Below are 15418 nucleotides of genomic sequence, written 5' to 3'. Positions count from 1 at the left end.
TTTTAATATTCTTCATGTTTGTTAGTAAAATCAGAACTGTAAAAATTCAGTAAAATATTTCTTAAATTAGCATAAAAAGAGACATTGTGTTATTATTAGCCATAAAATATAATAATTGTAGTAGTAATAATAATAAAAATAGTTCATGACACTGAAATATGGCTTCAGTATAGTTTCACTGATCCAAGGTTTTATTAATTCAGGCCTGATTTACTTTTTAAAAAAATTAAGTAAAATTTTACCAGAATAGAAATGAACAACTATCAACACAATGATAGATGCATAAATAAATGGAAAAACAAAAAAATATATAAAATATTGAATCGGTAGAAATAGATATTTAGTTTGATAGCAACTTTGAATCTAAATTCAGTTTTTTTGCATGATCTGCCTCATAAACAGGTATACTTTGATTAAAATACTGACAGAGGCTTGATTAAATTTATAAACAAGGTAGGTATGATTTGAAAATAGATATAAATTATAGTAGATAAAGATTTGTAACAGATTAACTAATAATAACAAAAGTAGTTGAAAGGGGTCATCTAAAATGACTAATATATTTTTGAAAATATAAACAGCATTCATAACTGCAATTCCGATGTTTTTTATTTTATGAAGTCATTTTGGTGCAAGAAAAAAAAACAGTATACCAGCAGATCCAAAGTTTTACAATACAATGTGACTGTCAGATGTGAACATGAGTTTAGAAAAAATTGTCCCTCTCTTAGTGTTCACCAAGATGCCTTATACAGTATTAAGTGTATTTCAAAAGCATTTTGATTTTATTTCTCATCTTCACTAATTTTCTGAGACATTTGTTGGATAATTTATGTTATTTAATTCACTCTAATATCAACAGGTGGAATAACAAACAGTACCTCAGAAATTCTACCTATATCAACCAATTAAATCTGGAAATATGGTAAACAGCTAACAATAATAATTCTGAACTTGATCAGTAGTTAAGTATTTTGTACAAATATTTCAGTCTGAAATGGACTCAAAGAAAATCCTTGACTAAAACAATGATAAATGAAAAGTCAAAGCAATTTCATATCAATATGGACATTCCTGTAGAAGATTATAAATTTTCTGGTAGATGGCTTGTAAATTTCAAAACTAGGGCTATTGAGGTGAAAAATATAAAAAATGTAACAATGAAAAATAATTGCATACAGTAGAACATGTTTAAAGTATGTCTTTCACTACTTATTCTTACAAGATGAGTACTTAAAAACAAGAATCAATTAAGTGGTTCTTGAAAAATGATCCGTAATAACTTTTTTCTGATAATATGGATCATGTGTAAAAAAATTTAAATAAAGCTTTCTTTTTTATAGATACAATAGTTCCAGTATTCCATAATAATTTTATATTTTGGCAGTTCTAAAAATCTAACCCTGTTGCTGTTTTTCCACTGTATTTCATTTTTCAGTAATCCTGCGCAGTGAAAACTGCATTATGTTGAATTTGAATTGTACTATATTCAAAAACTTTCTTTGTTTTTCAATATGAATACTTAATTTTATAGTTTAAATTATCATCTAAACTTGCTATCAGTTATAAATTATTAATATGATTATATTGAGCATGATATAATCAAATATCTTTCTTAAACATTATTTTTGTAACAATAATAATAAACAAATAAATAAACAATGAGTATTTTTATTATAACGTACTAGTATTATATAATTTATGTTATATAACATATTACAGGTAATTGAGTTTAATACATCCTAATAGATAAGATAGCAGTCGTTAACCTTCACCAGGAAAATCACAACTACACTTCCTTTAATTAATTAAATAACTAATCATTTAATTATCTAAGCTATCATATTAAAAAAGTTTATGAAATAATTATATATAATATTATTTTATGAATAATGTTATGGTAATGATATAGATATATAAAAATTAATAATTTCTTTTACTTGGTTTCAAAAAGAACCTAAATAAAATTAAAAATCGAATTAAACATATTATCTTTTTTAACCATTTAATTATATCTCATGCTTAATTAAAGATTAAAATTAGGCCTGAAATAACATAATTTATTTATATATAGTGTTTTAATTATATTTATACAGTTATATATTGCAGTCTACTAATTAATTTTTTTCATATAGCTAATCTTGTGATGCTGAAGCAAAGACAACAAAATTGCTGTAGTCTAATGTGGAAGTTTATCATCTGTAACAAAACAAATAATGTTATTTTTTTATAATACAAATCTTTATTTATTTTGATAAGTATTATGCACTCCTATTAAATAAATAATTTCATAATTATGTTATTTGCTGAAACTTATAATTTAATAATTGTACATCCTTAGTCATAGAATATAAAACGGTCATTACATTATTGTACAATAATGAGGATGTTAAGACTTTTGAAATAGTTATTTTTCAACTCATATTTACACAACCCACTTTGTCTCCTTTCTCATTTCTGCCATTCAGAACCTGTATCCATCAATTATATACAAACTGATGATTATGCTACATTTTGAACAATTCAGAGAATGTATCAGATTAATTTAAAATTCCTATAATCAAAGCTACATCTGATGAAACCATTCACATAGGTCTCTGAGCAAAAGTATAAACTATTTACTTTCAGATAAGTTTCAGCATACAGTTGCAATTTTATGTTAATGTTGTTAACAGTCAGTGCTACTTAAAGTTAGCTAAAAAAACTTAAACATCATAAAATTGATCTCTACTTTGTACTATGTACTTTGTAATTTGTTATGTATAAAATAATGTTTATAATCTTGATAGAGAATGATATTGGTAGTGATAATATGATATCAATGATATGATGGTATCGGCATCTTATTTAAAACACAGTACTCATTTTCTATAGTACTTCAGATCAATGATGAGAACATGAAATCTAATATTAATAGTTTCCATAAGATACAGATTACATTTTATAAGGAATAGGGAGCCTGGCCATTAATATAGGAGACTTATATTACATAGGAGTTCTTGTATAGTTCTGCAGGAACTGAAGGTCATCACCCTGCTGTGCTAGATAAAAGAATCAACTGCCCTTCGGGCTACTATTAGGTGTCAACATGATGCCACAGATGAGATGAAACTGTATAGTGGTTGACTCAATTCCTATGGCACTCATCCCGTGAAGAAGAATAAAGGATTTGAAGAAGGTGGAAAGAGGAAGGGATCATTAACCCACAATAGAAATGTTTCTGATTAGGATAGATCGGGCTAGTTTACAGTCTTTCTCAGGATCCAATTGTGACCATACTTGTACAATCAATATCATATTGTTGACACTATATGCAAGTTTATTATTTGAAGTCAAATATATAAATGATGAAAGAAAATGCACCGTTAAAAACAGTTTTAGTATAATAACAAGTGTTTTTTGAAGACGTTCTTGGTTATAGTAAAATTGCTTTTTAAGTGATAACTAAATCGTTTTATATTATTGTTGTATTTTACAAACATATAACTAATTACACCTCCTTGGCAATTAAAAATGAATAACTATCATTCACCTAACAATAAATGTATTCACTATAATTTTACATCTAATGTTAATACTTAAAAAATAATGATTAATAAAGTAAAATTATGAATATATCATCATAATTAGAGACGATTAGTAAGCCCATTCTTACTGGTTATTGCTTATTTTCCTTAAAATCTAGTGACGAAGCATATTTTTGCTATATTTACAATAGTTTTCAGTAGGGTACCTTGTTAATAAATGAAATCTTACATTGTAGCCGGCCAATTACTTACATATCGATAATGTAACTACTTACTAAATGTATGTCGATTTTGAAATAAAAAAAACTAAAAATTACTATTTTGATATTGTTTAAAGTTGCATATTTTGACACTTTTCATGCATATTTTAAGCATTTTCATGGATATTTTAAGCATGCACATTTCAAGCTTTTTATGTTGCATTTAATCCGGTCTCTAATCATAATTAATATGCTTACATCATTTTACTGTCAATCATGGTTAAACACATACTGAGTGATCATTTGCAAAGTTACCATATTTATTATTCAACAGCTATCATTCTCAAGGGGAACCTTTTTAAAATTATTTTCAAAGGGGTGAACCCACCCTCTCCATCACACCTACCCCAATTCAAAAATCTTAAATGGCAATGGTAACATTTAATTCCATTAATTTACAACCTGAAATAAATAATGAATTTCGATGAAAAGAATATTAAAATTCGCCCATCCCTTCGCTCAATAGGTGTAAAAAACCATTTGGGGTAGTATTTTTTCAAAATTTCAGTCAAACAAAAATAACTATAATATTACGTAATATTACTTCTTAAATCATTTGAAATATTCCTTAAATGTTTTCTAAATTTTCAGGGGTTGAAAACTTATTTTTTTAAATGAGACAATGTAGCTTGTGTCAAATCATTGGAAGGCCCTTTGAATGACAAGTAATTTGGTACAAATAAAATAAAAACTAGTTCACTGGTATTCAAGTTATGATTAACCTGCAATAGACTATTCTTATACAGAAAAACTAATGGAATGAGAAGTCCGTTAAAAAAGGAAAGAATTTCATGGTTGTGTAACTTTTGACAATAGGTTTCTTGCACAGAAAGCTTTTGTTTTATGATAGATAAAAAAAATCAATATTATAGAAAGTATGTGTACAGCAATTGCTGGTTGCCAGTCAAGTGCTCACACACCTTAATAAAATCATTGCAAAAATAATTCAAATATATCTTTTTTATCATGATTATGAGAGGAAGTTAGTGTTATGCACATTACCTGAGTATTCAATGTATGAATTAAAGATAAAATAAAACTAACAAAAATTTAATCTGAAACAATGAAGCATTTCCCTTTTACTGATATTTTAAGTTGTGACAACTCAGTGATGAAAGACTAAAATTTTACTAATGCAGTATTCAGATTTAAAATCTCACACATTTATTTTTCTCAGTTTACTATCATTTTATTGAATTTATGATTTTTTTTTTTACTTGACACTATATTAATACATTTAAGAATTTCTATGTATGTACATTAAAAAAGAGGGAAACTTCTTAAGCAGAAACTATAAGCATTTTTTTCTGAAAAAAAAAATTAAGTTTTTCTTTATTCTCATAGCATTGTTCTTATTCTCCTGCTAAGTTGAATGTAGAAACTATAAGCATTTTTTTCTAAAAAAAAAATTAAGTTTTTCTTTATTCTCATAGCGTTGTTCTTATTCTCCTGCTAAGTTGAATGTAAGTATGTATAATGTATTATTTTAGTGTAGAAAGAGGTGCATTAATATGCTGCTTTACTCTATCTATCCCAGTTTTTTTCATGACTGTGACGTATGAAAAGCACCTGAGATGTAAGAGGCACCAGTCAAAGGCACTTTCTCTGAGAGTAATGTTCTTCATTATGCAGCAGCCAGTCACTGTTAAGTACAGAATAAAGTTGTCATTTATAGGACTGAACATCAGCTGCATTTTGGTGGGCTTGTTATACTGACATGCAACTGTATATTTGGCTCAGTTAAGAAGGCAACAGGAAACCACTTCACTTCTCACTTTCCATAGTAAGCCTAAAATGGAATGATTGTAATTACTAAGAATGATTGTGATTTTTGGGAGTGACTTGTGGCTCGCATCACATCACCTATAACCGTCAAAGTTATGACATTTAACAAACTTTTTTTATTTATTATTTTCTTTTTAGTAATATAGGCATATATAAATCAGTTTATACTAATAAGTGAGATAATACAATATAAAACTGCCATTTTGATCATATGCATTTCTTTATGGAGTTTATAAATTTCAGGTAAAATTGGGTTAATTCTGAGGGAGAGGTATTTCAATAAATATTTAATGTGTTTTAAGATTATGTGGCATACTTCATTTTTTGAAAAGAATGAATTCTTTTAAGGAATGAAATTTTCAATTTTTTTTTAATTTCATTTAATAAATAACTTTAGAAAGGTAAAAAGTTGGTTTCATCTTAAGAATAATGAATTTGCTTTTGTGTAAAAAAAAATTAAAATATTTGTAAGTTAGTAGGATGAAGAGTGATTTAAACTTTTATAAAAGACAAATTTTAAAATGATTCATTTTCTTACACTACTGACGAAGGAATAACTTTATTATTCTAAAAAGATCTGGAAACATTTTTTCATGTATCTAGAAAGGGAGACATATTTCAATTTTTTTTGTAATCTCTAAAAGTCAAATTAGTACATGTATAATGAATTTAATTAATTTATTTTTCTGCAAGAAGGCTGTGTGTGTACATAATTTCTTCTGTTGGAAATAAATAGCCATGATTTCATACTGTGTTAAGTTGAGGTTGTACTATGGCAAAACACAATACTTTATTACTAATTTCTTTATGACTGCAAATCAGTCATGTATTAATCCATACTCAGGTTATAAGCAAAAAAAAAGAAAGTTTTATAGGTGGTGTATTATTGTGTAGATGTGTGCATATACTTGTACATGCTCATTGTTGTGTAGGTGCATTGTCATTTCAGTCGTTATTGATCCACTGCAGGATGAGAAGGCCTCTTCAGAACATTTCCAACTAATACGATCTTGTGTGATCTTCTGCCAATTCAGTCCATTGTACTAGATAATATCATCAATTCAACGAGCCTTTGGTCTTTAATGATTTAAGGATTTAATGAAATGGTGGTATCCATTCAAGTGCTAATGTAGTTCATTTGCCATCAGCTTTTCTTGCTACATGACCTATCCACCACCATTTTAATTCTTTATCTTTGATTATGATATCACGTACTTTCATTTGTCCTCTGATTCATTTACAGGTCTTCCTATCCCATCTGGTAACTCCAAGCATACATCATTCCATATTTCTTTGCTTCCTGCAGCTTCTGTAATGATTGAATGGTTATTTTCCAAGTTTCGCTTCCTATGTAAGAACTGGCAGGATGCATTGACTGCAAACCTTCTTTTTAAGGAAAAAAGGGAAGTTATTCTTGAAAACACTGCTAAATCTCCTGAATGCCTGCCATCCCAGCTTAACTCATTCAACTTCTTTGATTGTATCACCCATCAATTGACATCCATTGGCTTAGATATATGTTATGAACTACCTATTTATGTTCTTCTCCAGAAACAAAAATCTTTCTTTCCATGGCAAACTTGTTGAACATGACCTGGGGCTCTTTTTAAGGTTCATCCTTAGACCATATGGTTCACCAGCCATCTGCAGTTCCTGTACATGTCTTTGTAGTTCTTCTGGTTCATGTGAGAAAGTCTGTAAATCACAAGTTATATAATCTTGAACTTTGAATCACCAGATTGGAAGAGCATATTAGTTCCTCAGAGAATGAGATGAAGGTCTTGAAACGACATAAGGATGATGATACTGCTAATATTGAGTCCATTGTTGAAGATATATTTGATTGTCAGCGCTGTTCCTGTAACATTATTATTAACAACTTGCCTGAATGCAACAGCATAACACTTGCTACATTGATCATGACAACAATCTAATCTCCTTACTGATTGGGTCCTTCTGTATCTCTGGTTTAGATGCTACCTTCAGGTGTTTCTGCATTGGTAGGTCCTCAGCCAATTAACATAGGCCTCTTAAAGTTGTCTTTCAAAGTCTAAGTATTGTTATGGAACTTTCTAAGAATTATGATCCAACTATCCTTAATACTTTAGATCCCTTGCTCAGCAATGTTACCTTTTCAAAAGATTGTACACTTACTGAGAGAAAGCGCCTGAATGATTTGCACTATTCTTTGAGGCAGAGATCTGACAGTGGGGAGAGTAATCTCTCCATCAGATTTGTGAATGGAGTGTCTAAAATTGTCAAGAAGATCTCAAAAAATGACTGACTCTCAAATACTGCAATCTACATATCAACTACCAGACTGTCAACAGGCTTCATACCAAACTTAAAGAACTTCAAAAAGTTATCTCTGCATGTGTGTATGACGTATTGATTCTTGCAAAGGCAGATTTTACTCCTGATATAAATTACTCTGAGTTGGGCCTCACTGGTTGTGATGTCTTTAGGAAAAACAGATCTCTAAACTTTAGTTCTAAGAGATGGAGTACTCATTGTCATATTATCTATGTTAAATGCTTGAGTTATTAAAACTTCTGTTCTTGATATTGAATCTGTGTTTGTATCAGTTGTTACCAATTCCTCTCCTACTTTAATTTGTGGCATATATATATATATATATATATATACACCTCAACAACCTGCTGATGTACATGATAGTTTTTGTGGCGCTGTTGATGAAGTGTCTACCTATCCCAGCCTTAGTTCTAAACTTTTTATAGGCAACTTCTATCTACATGGAATTGACTGGACTGCACCTATACTTACTCCTACGAGTGGTAGATTGCGGGTCATCATAAATATGGCTTCTACTTATGAGTTATCTCAAATTTGTAGATCACGTAATGTTACCCTTAATTTGGTATTTAGCTTCAACTCCTCTATTTTTGCTTTTCTTGCTTTGGATCCTGTCCTTCCTAAAGAACCTGCTTACTCTGCAATCTACTGTGACCTTTTGCTCCTAAACCACTGCCTAATCTTCAGCTTGCTGTACTTGATTTTCATCATTGCGATGTCAACAAGATTTGCAGCACACTACATTATCAGCTTGGCCCTCTTTTGTTGCATATAACCAATGTTTTGGAATTCAGTTGCTTAATGGACATTTTGCACAACATCATACTTGAGTACACTCCTATGAGGAAAACCCGTAAATCTTGATTTCCTTGCTGGTTTTCTGCTGAACTTAGACATTTGGTGGCTAGGAAAAAAATTGTTCATAGATGTTTAAAACCTCATCTGATCCCATTGATTACTTTGGATTTCATCAGCTGCAATCATTGTGCAGGGTGCTGAGCTGTAAGAGTTATGCTGATTACACCTCCCACTTTAATAGCACTATCCCTCAAAATATCAGATTTTTTTGGAGTTTTTTTATTAGCATAAAAGATTCCTTAAGTTCTACTGCAATTTAATACCTCAACAACAGCCTGGATTCTTCGGCTGCCGAAATCTGCTTTTTTTTGCAAATGTGTTATTATGCCCTTTTCTTTTTGTGAATTTATTATTTTTTTGTGATTTATTGACTATATCTAATCCTTGTTTTGTTGTGCATTTGTTTTTACTAATACTATTATTGTTGCATTGTGCTATTATATTGTATCTTTTGTGAACTGACATATGCCATTGATATATGAATAAATAATTTGTGAATCTCAGGTAGTTATGATAAGTGCCAGTTATTCGTATGCCGTTTTTCCCATTCCAGCTTTCTATATGCCTCCTTGACGTAGGCTGAGAAAAGCATGGGTGGTAGAGTTTCACCTTGTTGTACACCTACTTGTACATTTTTTGTTTGTTGACACACATGGTAGTTTTTGCTTTTTGTGTATCAATTGTAGCAAGTTCATGTATACTGTGTTTACATTCTGGTTATTAATGCAGTGATTATGGCTTGCATCTTACCAAATCAAATGCCTTTTTATAGTCAACAAAAGCCGTACATAGGGGCATGGTATACTCATTGTGTCTCTCTATGACTTGCTGAACTTGTTTCTCTCTGCACTTGTTTCATTTTAAACTGATGCACTTGTTTCTGGATGTGTTTCCATATAGCCTCACAGAGTTCAACATATATATATACATATATACAGCACAGGCACAGGGTGACCAAGCGCCTGTGCTGTATGGTTACTTTTTTTCTCTTTGCTTTGCTCATCCTTTCTGTCTAGCCAGGGGGATTCTGTTCTCTGAACTCCTCTGTGTTGATTAAACTCGTGCTTGTGAGAATAATGATCATAAATAAAAATTAAAGCCTACTCAATTTATAAAAAATATCAGTGTATTGCTATACTGTATGCAACAGTTTTGTCAGTACAGGGTCCGAAACTTTGAGTGATCTGAAGAATACGGATTTCAAAATATTGCCCTCCATCTTAAAAATATTAATTGTAGCTGGTTACCTGTCTTTCCTATGGGTAAAAAAGTGTTTTTCCCGGTTCTTAGCATAACCTGACAAACACCAGTAGAAGGTGATCATAGTTTGTTTCTAAATTAAAAAACATTTTTTAATTTTATTTTATGTTTTTGGTCATGTAACCGGAAGCAGATGCAGCCAGTCGCTTTGCACCAGAAACAGTGGCAGTGGCTGTGCTGGTTGAGCCACTGCTCTGAACACCATCTAACCCCTTAGAAAAGTTGAAATTCAAAAAACCCGAAAATGGTTTTTAGATGTTTTTCTGGAAAGTATTTGCAACCCAAATCTAGTGATTATCTCGTTAGGTATAGTCGGAAAAGGGGGAAAGTTGCAATCATTCTGCAAAATTTTTTTAGCTTTCTTCGCCCCTTTCAAGGTCGAATTTCTAAAAATCTAGAAACTGGTTTAGGCTACAAAATTTATTTGTAATGTTTATAAAACTACACGTAACTAAGATTTTTAACTAAACCATATTTTTAAAACAAATCTTATTTTATAGCAACTTTTTCAACATTGTAACCACTTTGTAATTAATTTCAGATTTTTTCTGTCATGAAAGTAATTATATATAACTAAGCTTACAACTTCAGCCAACTAAGACCTCAAATTCTCATTTAATTGAAGCTCTTTAAAGTACTTTTATTTAAATATATTTAAAGCTTATTTGAGTCAATAGTATTACTTCATAATAGCCTACCACACTTCTTAGTGTTTTAGTGAACAACAGTAAACAGACAACTGCCTACTACATACATAGTTTAAAAATTAATGAAAATTCTCATGACTGAATATTTTTACACTTTGAAAACATCTCCATATGCTATGAGAAAATATAAAAAAACATGCTAATTTCAGACAAAATATTATATCAACATCAATATGTTGATAATATACAATGTAACATAATACACTGCCATATATTCCTGAAATCCATCAACAAATTAGTCTACATTATATTCACTGTAAAATAAAACCACAATAAATCATTTAAATTTCTTGAACTTAACGTATTCCAGTCAGATAACAAGAACACTTTAAAAATGTTTACAGAACCTACCATAATTGGACAGATATTCACAATACATCTGATACATCCAAACACAGAAATGCAGCTTTCATACCCATATTAACATCACCTATAATACACAACAACTAAACTGAAGAATTCAGTAAACTTATATTTAATGATTAAACTTATTGATTAAAATGGTTTAATGATTTAAACTTATTGGTGCAGGTTAATGATTATGTAACCACATTTATGGACAATATACTACAAAACATACAGAATGAAATCAAAACTGCAACAGATGGGAGAAAATAAATAATATTAATGCATATCAACAACAGTCGCACAAGATTTCCAACATTTTCAGGAAAGCTGCTGTATCACTTTCAAAATTAAAAACAGAATGGACAATGTCATGCAGCAGACTAGAAAAAACGTACAGCGACAGACATAGTGATCTAGAACTTAACAAAGTAAATAATAAGGTCTGCATTAGACACTATATTGAAAGATTAAATGCACATTCAGCCACAGATGCAGAAAAGCACATGGAAACTTAAAACAACGGAATCAGCATCAGTAAATCACCCCATCAACATGCATGCAAATACATACATCGTAACAACAAAATTTTAAATGTATCACATAAAAATCACTCATAAAATGCACTTGAACAACATGAGATTTATAACAAACTGAATAAGAGAAAAAGTTTTATTAAATAAGCACAATATCTATCAAGTATATTATTTGATTACAAACTTTCCAACATTTCCTAAACTTTTTATGACGTCTGCCATTACAATCCTTTGCCGTAAATTATTGCTACTCTTAACTCTGCAGAAGAAGGCAATAAAAATCTAATCATTGAGGCAACTTTAAAATTAATGCTGTTCCAAATAAGTAATTACAAAAAATTTTACAATACTTTTCAATCGTATGGCTTCACTGTCAGCTGGAACTACTAGAATACTAGCCAACTTGTGTTTATCAACTGAATGTTGTAGTTAATATTTGTTATGATTGTAAATTGTATTACTTAAATAGTAACTGGTTTGATCACCTCACAGTGCACTGCTTATTAATAATTGTAAATATGATTGGAGAAATTCTTATACAACAATGTTAAATTGTTATCAAACAATAATATTATTAACAAATCTAACATTTTGTTGGCTGTTCAATCACGGGAGTACACAGTAAACTCTGTTGATGTAAACAAAGAATGGGAATTTGTTTTATAGTACTTTTATGTTTAACATTTCAATTCTGCTCACCCATTAGTTAGAAAGAAGGCTGGATTAATTTAAATGAAATAAAAAAGTGAATGCCAACTTGTATTTGTATTAACTTGTATTTGTATTTGTATTAACAACTTGTATTTGTTTTCTGAGACATTTATATTTAAAATGAAGCAGTATTAATTAAGAAATAAATATTGAAGTAAAGTTAGAAAACTTTAACCCAATTATTACAGTAATTTGATGCAGCGGTCTGAGAAAAAGTCTAAGATAAGTGTAAACATTTGTAGTAGTATCAGAATGGCAACGGATTCAAGGAAAATGGTTTAACTCTTTATAGAAGATGTAACGTTTAGAGAGCCATCACATAAAAATTATAATGAGTCTCCCTCTTTCAAGATACTAAAATTATTCCTTCATGTAAAAATCATTCAACTAGTAACTTGAGTTTTAATCCAATTTTCTTACATGACATAGATCTTTATCCACTGACGTCTGTTATGCAGAATCGTCTGTTATAAAGTTTCATCTTGTCAGAATGATATTTCATCCAGAGTTTCGAATACCTACGGTGATGAATTGCTTTAAAATCTGGTACATTAAATAGATTCTTCTACTTATCCTGTATAATTCCCTTGATGTTTTTAAATTAAGGGATTATTGTTTAAAAAAAAGCACATGATTTTATGTTAACCTGTGAACTGCATAAATCCAATTTAAGGCACGGTAATGATATTTAAATTTCAAGAGATAATATACAAAAGACTGGCTCTGCTCAATTTATAACAGGAAATGGCCATTAAAATAGGCTTTTTAGTAACATCAAAGTGACTGATAGCATACCGTTTAGAAAATGGGAAATCCCATAGATATGTTCAACTGCAAAAAAATGGCTGTACTCTTTACAAGGTATGTTATGAACATTTAATCCTAATTTTCTTTGTTAATTTAAATTTTAGGGAAAATATTTTTATGACTGCAGAAATTAATAACTGGAGTATTGATATTTTTTCATTTATACACATAGGATAGCTTACTGTTTATTGTAGTCAGCACATTAGAATTTAATTACATGCATATTTTACGGCAGCATATCAGGCAACAAATTAAAGCAAGTAGATGTAAATTAAAAGCAGATAAAATTCTAGAGCATACAAAATAAAAATTATTGAAATTAATCCAGCTCCATCACTCTATCTAATGGAAACAGTAGGCTACATCAATTGTACTCTTTCCCACTAAAAACATAGGTGATTTGTTGCTTTACTATCTATCGATTAGAGATTTGATGTTCTGTTCCCGGCTTTCTTATGGCTGTAATGCATGATGCATGCAAATTATCTGATATATCATAATAATAATAGTGTAATAATAGTGAAGTAAAGATGTTGATTATAAAGCTATGGTTAACTGAATAAAGACGCTGTTTTTAGAAATGAATATCACGTGCATTTTGATTATTATCATGTTAATATTATGTTGTTCTCCCTCACTCCCTGTCTCCTATATATGTATTATAAAAACAGAAGAGAGGGTGAGGATTGAACGTATAACATACCTAGTAATGTAGTTTATATTTAGGTCTGAGAAGAAAACCACTTCATTCCACACTTTCCCTTAGAAAGATTGACATGAAGTGTTTTTATTCTTGAGAATAACTATGCCATTTCTGAAGTGATTTCTTTTTGTTCACCAACTGTTTAGTTTTGGCACCTAACAGACAGACATAGTCCAATAGTTTTAACGATTTATTGACCGATTTGTATCCGATAATAAACGATACGGTATTACATTTTTGAGAAGGAAAAGAAAAGGAAGGGTAAAAATGGCAATCCTTCCGCAGATATAAATTCAGTTTATACAAAAAAAAATCTCAACTTGTGTACCATGCAAAATGATTTGTAGAATTTGCAGTCAACATATATATAACTAATTAATTGTTTATCTTGGTCACCGTATTCAAACGGTTGTATTGTCTGACGATCGGCTACGTAAATGCGGTCGACAGCATCGATCGAGTAGGCAAGAGTGAAGTCGACGATTACTATACACTACATACTAGTTAAAAGCATTTGTTACGTACTTGCTAACAGTTCGATAAAATACAACTATACAGTAACTAACATGTTTTCACAAACGCACTACTACTCGTTGAAGGTAATTTTACTCGATGACATCACGCATACTCACTACCCGAATTCACGTAGCTGTACGTTGCACAATACGCGATCTGACATCAGTAATTTCCAAAAACGGTTCAGACATCCTCAGAAATGAATGATAACCATCCTGTGCCAAGGTTACAAGAAAAGCGAGGAGAGAAGCGGATAGAATTCCCATTGTTTTCTTTATCGAGCCGAATATACTATTGCATATTAGTTTGGCAAGCCCACCGAAATGCTGTTGATATTAAGCCCTACAAGAGACATTTTCTCTGTATAGTGAACAAAATACTCTCAAAGATAACGACTTTGACTGGTGCAGCTTGTACCGCAGAGGCCTTATACGTATCACATTCACATAAGAAAGACCGAGGTGGATAGTATAAAACAAATTATTTGTACGTTGTTCAAAATAATTCTTGTCAAAGCGTATAATTTAAGCGGTCAACAGGGGTACCCTGGTGCCAGAATAAAGTGGTTTTTCGAAAATATTGGTTAATAAAATTTTGTAATAATAAACGAAACACCAAAATTAATCTCCAGGTAAATACCATGTAATCGTTTCGTTATAAATTTCATGTTATAACTGTAAATACCATTGCGAATGGAAAGTCTTTTTGTAACCGAAAAGAGGAGTTTTCGGACCGGTTAACTTCTTATAAGAAGCGGATGGAATGAAGCAAAAGATTTTTAACGATAAATATTCTTTGAAGAATTATCGAATGAAAATAGGCTTTAATGACAATTTTACATCTCGAGCCGAATACAATAATAAACGTTTTTTTCCAGTAAATTACAGAAAAAAATAATTTAATTAAAAGGTATTGTTAGAATTAAAACGAATTAAGAAATATAAAAAAATGTGAAATTTAACACACGGTGGATATAAGTTATTTGTAAAACGTTAGTGCTGACTGATGTTACCGTTATAAGTCGTTGTGGTAGAACGTTCTATAAACGAAACGAATTTCTATTCGCTAAGGATAGTCGGTTGTTAGTTCT

General features: G+C 30.3%; 1 protein-coding gene across 1 annotated transcript in view; it reads right to left on the bottom strand.

The window, feature by feature from the left end:
- Positions 1-1989: 1989 nt before the first annotated feature.
- LOC142323244 (uncharacterized) overlaps positions 1990-15418 on the bottom strand; it is a 34449-nt gene continuing 21020 nt past the window's right edge. Inside the window, exon 2 of the mRNA XM_075362626.1 lies at positions 1990-2199. The gene's annotated coding sequence lies outside the window, so the exon portion shown is untranslated. The remainder of the gene's footprint in view (positions 2200-15418) is intronic.

This window comes from Lycorma delicatula, chromosome 4, assembly GCF_047948215.1.
Source record: "Lycorma delicatula isolate Av1 chromosome 4, ASM4794821v1, whole genome shotgun sequence".
NCBI lineage: Eukaryota > Metazoa > Arthropoda > Insecta > Hemiptera > Fulgoridae > Lycorma > Lycorma delicatula.
This window is presented reverse-complemented; position numbering and strand designations above follow the sequence as displayed.